Here is a 6,627-nt window from a genome sequence, read left to right as displayed (position 1 = left end):
CATGATGTTGGACTAAATATTAAAGATTGGGTTATTGGATTTTGTACCATAATTAGGGTATGGACAAAAGACCGACACTTGTGGACATTGGACCATGGACCATTAATAGATGGGGGGTATTGTCTAATCGAATGACAACTCTTTGGAGTCTGTCGAACCTATCTTCAAATTAGTTAATCTAATAATTATTAAATGATTATGCATGTCCTATTTAGTGACGTTTATATGACGTCTTTTACAATCATTTAATTAATCAATTGGGTTGGGTAATTTATTATTCATTCTGGCCAAGTGGGTAAAATAATAATCATGGACTAATTAAAACAAGGGTGGATTACATACAAGGGTAATTGGTGTAATCGTTAACAAAGTATTAAGACCTTGGATTACACACAGTCGATAACCTGGTGCAATTATTAACAAAGTATTAAGACCTTGTTACAGTTCGAATCCCCAATTAGTTGAAATATTTGACTTCGGGTATAAGGTTAATTTGACGATCATTTTATAATTATGACCGATGAACTATTATGGGCAAAAACCAGATAGGTATCAAATAAATCCAGGACAAAGGACAATTAACCCAGCATAATAAATTAAAATCAAAACGTCAAACATCATGATTACGGAAGTTTAAATAAGCATAATTCTTTTATTGTATTTCTCATCGTACTTTCATTTACTCGCAATTTTATTTATTGTCATTTTAATATTGTTATTTATTTTACGCACTTTAATTATCGTCATTTATCTGTACGCTTAAAATATAAAATCGACAAACCGGTCATTAAACGCTAAATCCCCCCAAAGTTACCTATAATTACTATATCTAGTTTAACTACTTAAGTAACTAATTTGACCTAGTAAGACACACAATAACAGAGTCCACGGATCGACCTCCCGGACTTTGCCTTAGCTATATTATTACATGATAGGTATACTTGCCTTTTGTGTTTTAGTTTAATTTAGGTGATTTCCTGTAGTAAATAAATATAAAACTGATAGCCGTTTCATACACACCTTAGAGAACACATCAAGTTTTTGGCGCCCCTGCCGGGGACACTTTTTGTGTCTTCACGGGGTATTTAAGTTTTTTTTTTTAGTTTTTGATTGATTAAAGATATATTAATTTAAATATAATAATTTAATAAATATAATAATATAATAATATTGAAATAAAATATAATAATATAATAATATTGAAATAAAATATAATAATATAATAATAATTTTGAATTAAATTTGAATCGTAAAGTTTTAAAAAGTCGTATTTATTAAATACTTCAGGGGTATATTATGTAACTTATAATTAATAATTTCTATCATATCGCTTTAATGTGAATAGTAAATTAATTAATTTCGTTTCATTTACTATTCATGAATAGTAAATGAGTTAAAAAAAAGTTTTTTAAAAAAATTTATTAATTTCGTGAAAAAAAATTAAAAAAAAAAATTAAAATCCTTAAAAAAGAAATATTAAAATAGTTAAAAAAATATAAAAATATATAAAAATAAAAAAATTTTAAAAAAAAATATATATATATATTTTTAAGATTTTGTCTATAAAATTAAAAAAAATATACTTATTTTAAGTTTTATTACTTTTAGATTTTTAGACTCTAGTTACAACTTTTAGTATTAAGTTTAGTTTTGTCATAGTTATTTTTATACTTTTAGATTTTTAGGCTTTACCGTAGAATCCCTTAAGTGCTTTTTCTTTAGACTAAGATTTAGGTAGCTTAAAATTTTGCGACGCCGTGTTAAAATTTTAGTATCATTTTAAGTAATTGCCGTTTTTCGTTTAGAATCCCTTTTAAGTTTCGACGCGCTACTTTCTTATTTATATTTTTCGACCTTTTATTTTTTTGACCTTTTTCGACAAAATCTTTTTCTTTCTTATTTCTCGACGCTCTAGTTTTTAGGACATACAATTTTCTATTTCTTCTCTAAAATTTCAAACGAAACATTATTTTAAGCGATTAAATTGATAGACATCCAAATTTTCTGGTTCGTAGTAATAGTAGGATTTGTTAGTGGCGAGTTGTGGGCTTCCGATTTAAAGGGTCCTGGCTACCTGCTGCATCTATTGGCTATTCAAAACGTGGGCAAAATCAGAAAAGTCTATTAATTTGATAACTTATATAATTTTTATTTTTATAACTAATAGGATATTCAGTGAATGCACCGAGCAAAACGTTCACCACCTTTCATACGTTCATGTAAAAACCAGTCCTTATCCACCTGGACGAAGTCATCAACATCTGGTCCCATTGCGAGGTACTGTCCTAAATATGCCATGTATGACTCCATGTATTATCTTTAAAGTGAGAAAATGCACAGCGAAAGACTTAATTCGTACCTGAGAATAAACATGCTTAAAAGTGTCAACCAAAAGGTTGATGAGTTGATAGGTTTATCATAACAATCATTTCAATATATTAATAGACCACAAGATTTCATAATCATAAACATAATATACTCGCAAGTGTATGTAAAGCATTCTAAGTGGTTGAGCACTTGGTAACCATACTTAACTATTAATCAACGTCGCATATTCCCTTTATTATGAAATCTCACTACACTGTACCAAGTGTAGCCTACAAAACGAAGTACTGTGCAACCGTTGAATACTGGTCGTCCAGTCCGGTTGGGGTTGTCAGGCCCGATAGATCTATCAACAGGATTCGCGTTTACAATACCCATGTAAATAGTAGTTACCAAGCTATAGGGAAGTATGCCAGTGGTACAACTCAACGTAGAATGTATTTTAAGTACTTGTGTCTATTTGGTAAACATTTATAAAAGCAGCGCATGTATTCTCAGCCCAAAAATATATATTGCAAAAGCAATTAAAAAGGGAGCAAATGAAACTCACCATACTGTATTTTGTAGTAAAAATACATATGACGTCATTGAACAAATATAGGGTTGGTCTCGGATTCACGAACCTATATCATTTACTTATATATTAACACACATAATTGTAATCAAACAAATTTATATATATATTAGTGATATCAATTTTTTATTAATAACTTATAGGTTTCCTTAATAAATTAAATATATTCATTTTATGTATTTTAAATAAATACAAATATTAATATTGTTAAGTTATATGTATTAAGTATAGTTTTATATATCTAATGGTTATTTGATAAAATAATATTAATAATATTAAATAAAAATTATATTGTTTTATAATAATAATAATAATAATAGTAAATATACCTTAATAATAATAAAAATGATTATAATAATAATAATGAAATTTTAATAATAATGATAATTTTGATTCTTTTAGTGAAAATAATAATAATAATGATAATAATATTGATAAAAATAATAATCGTAGTAATAATAATAATGAAAACTTTATTAATAAATGATAATTTTAATATTTTTTTATAATAATAATAATAATAATAATAATAATAATAATAATAATAATAATAATAATAATAATAATAATAATAATAATAATAATAATAATAATAATAATAATAATAGTAGAATATAACCTTTGAAGACAAGCCTAAAAAAAATAAACGCCTTAGCCCGGATTCGAACCCCTGACCTCTCGTTAACAACCACAACCGCCTAACCATCCGTTCTGTTTAGTTTTTCTGTTATAATACGATTTCATTTCATTTTATCATGTGTCCTCCTTGTTATTAAACCTCTCAGCCCGATTAGAAGCCCAACATCAATTAAATCAAGCCCAAGAATATATACAAGCCCATTTATTAAAATCCAACTAGCAAAACCCAAATAAACTTTTGTGGCCTGTTTGTTTTCGGTTTGCAACAACAAATAGTTAAACAGAAGTGCACGTATAACACTTTTTCGTTTGAACAAAAAAATTAGCAATGGCAGGTAACGGCTCTTGTGGCTTTCCTTCGGATAGAATTAAAACAGAAAAGAATTTACATAGAGTAAACAGTTGGTGTTGGGTTCAGTTTAAATAGAAGGACAGAAAACGAATAATAGCAGTTGTAGCTGCAATTACAGAAGCAACGTAACAGTTTAATAAGGTTGTTTGTAGTTCAATGGTGGTGGTTGTTATGATCAAAACAGAAAAAGAAATAATATCGAACAGGTGGTTATTGGGTTTTGTGGTTGTTCGATCAAAACAGAAAAATTAGGGTGATGGATGGTGCTTCGGTTATGGTGGTTGTTGGTTTTGAAATTTAACAGAAAACAGCAAGTTAAAAGCAAAAGTTTGTGGTTTCATGATGGGTTAGAAGGTGGTTTGGTTTAAGGAGGTGGTATGCAAGGTGAAACAAAAAAAATAAAAGTGATGCGATTGTGGTTCACGGTGGTGGCTTTTCACAGTTGACAGCCAACGAAAACATTACTCGGGTGAAGGTGATGATTTGAGAAGGTTAGCTGTGGTGAATGTCACGGTTATAGTAGACAGAAACAACAAGTAAGTGTATCAGCACTATGGTGATTGTGAGTGTCACAGAAAACATGAATCTAAAGAGAGAAACATAGAGAGAGATGGAAGAGGTGGTGGTTTTTGATGGCCGGTGAGTTGGAGCTCACGGTGATGGAGTGGAGATGGTGGTTCCCGTAGGGTGGTTGTGGTGGTGAGCCAAAGAGGTTTGTTGGTTGTTTACGGTTATGATGGTTTGGAGAAGATGATGTAAGTGGTTCATGGTGGTTGTTATTCTTGGGTCTTTGAACATAAAATCTGTAGTTGTAGTAGATGTAATTGGTTGCTCACAGTAAACGTAAATAAAAATGGTGCAACTCATCATGTATCTATAATATATATAGATGTAATACTTAACAAACAGTGATACTTAATAATTAAATAATAATAAAATAATAATTATATTTCAACATGTGAATTGATAAAGTAGAAAAATCATTGATCCAACAGTAATCCATCGAAATATTTGGATTCTAATTACCGACAGTTTATCCCGGATGGCTATATCGTGTCCATTGCTAAACAGTTAATGTATAAAAGTGTTCCTAAAAATCCCAAATGATTAGATTAAATATATTTAATTATTTCACTCATTAACTGTTTGAAACCTGATCAAAAGGGTTCGATAATTATTTATTTTCTGTTCCAATTTATATGTATGGAGTACAAATATTTAAACTTAAAAAGGTAAAAATATTTTTATCAAACCTAAAATCTTCGAAATCAATTTACTGTTCAACTTTTATTTTAAATCTTCATAAACTTGTATTAGATCTATATTAAAACTAATGAAACGTCATCCGAGTGTCACTGACGTTTACTAATTAGGCTCGAAATCATTCATTTTCCATTTACTCTCTCTCTCTATATATATAATCAGTTTTAAATAACAAGTTTTATCACATAAATATATATTATATATTTTTAAACAAATAGATTTAATATTATTTTATATATTTCCAAGTAGTATTTATATACACATTTATATACATACACATATATATGTATCTATTTACAAATAGTTGTTCGTGAATCGTCGAGAACAGTCGAAGGCCAATTGAATATATGAAGCAGTTCAAAATTTTTGAGACTCAACCTATCAGACTTTGCTTATCGTGTTGAAAATACAATATCGTATCGAGAGTTTGGTTTAAAATTAGTCGAAATTTTCCGAGTCGTGACAGTTCACCACCTGTAACTCGATCAAGGCATCTAGCCAATATTGTTGCTGTTGATTTTTCTTTAGAATCATCATCCAGTCGAACAAATACTCCAATTCAAATTTCCGACAATCCATCTTTTGAACCCGACTTCACAACTGAGAATCCGGAGGATATTCAAGGACAATTCCAAGATCCTGAACCACTAATCATTCCTCCTGAACCACAAATAGTTAAATCAGAATCTTCTAGTGATTCGGATTCAACAAATTCAATTATGGAAGTAACGGAACCTCAAAGTATGGAAGACCGAATGAGAGCCACACGCACGGGCCAAGGTCATGCCATTAATCAGCCAGATGTTAGAGCATCAGATTTTGAAATCAAAGGACAAATCATACACATGATCACCAATCAGTGCCAATTTGGTGGTACAACAAAAAAAGATCCAAACGAACATCTTCGAACTATTAATAGGATTTGTAATCTATTTAAAATCCGAGAAGTTGAGGATGAAACTATTTATCTTATGTTGTTCCCATGGACTTTAAAAGGAGAAGCCAAAGATTGGTTAGAATCGTTACCTGAAGGAACGATTGACTCATGGGATATTTTAGTTGAGAAATTTCTTCAAAGATTCTTTCCGGCATCTAAAGCTGTGAGACTTCAAGGAGAAATTGCCACGTTCGTGCAAAAGCCAAATGAAACGTTATATGAGGCATGGACAAGATTCGGAAGGATGTTGAGAGGATGTCCTCAACACGGTTTAGATACTTTTCAAATAGTGCAAATTTTCTATAAAGGCGTCGACATCGCCACACGAAAAGACATCGACACAGCAGCTGGTGGTTCCATTATGAAGAAAACCGCAACCGAAGCTCACAAGATCATTGATAACACAGCATCCCACTCTCATGAGTGGCATCAGGAAAAAGATATTTTTCATTCATCTAAAGCGGCTAGAGCCGATTCTAGCCATAACTTTGATTCTGTTTCCGCAAAAATAGATGCTTTCGAGAGACGAATGGAAAA

The 6,627-nt window shown here is 30.3% G+C and overlaps 1 non-coding gene across 1 annotated transcript; it reads right to left on the bottom strand.

Annotated features, from left to right (window-relative positions):
* Nucleotides 1–6,256: 6,256 nt before the first annotated feature.
* On the bottom strand, nt 6,257–6,363 carry LOC139894836 (small nucleolar RNA R71). The gene has a single exon (XR_011775316.1). It is a non-coding gene; the product is annotated as a small nucleolar RNA R71 (small nucleolar RNA).
* Between the last annotated feature and the right edge of the window lie 264 nt (nt 6,364–6,627).

This window comes from Rutidosis leptorrhynchoides, chromosome 2 (assembly GCF_046630445.1).
Source record: "Rutidosis leptorrhynchoides isolate AG116_Rl617_1_P2 chromosome 2, CSIRO_AGI_Rlap_v1, whole genome shotgun sequence".
NCBI lineage: Eukaryota > Viridiplantae > Streptophyta > Magnoliopsida > Asterales > Asteraceae > Rutidosis > Rutidosis leptorrhynchoides.
The sequence above is the reverse complement of the archived record's forward strand: the minus strand, read 5'-3'. Positions and strand labels throughout refer to the sequence as shown.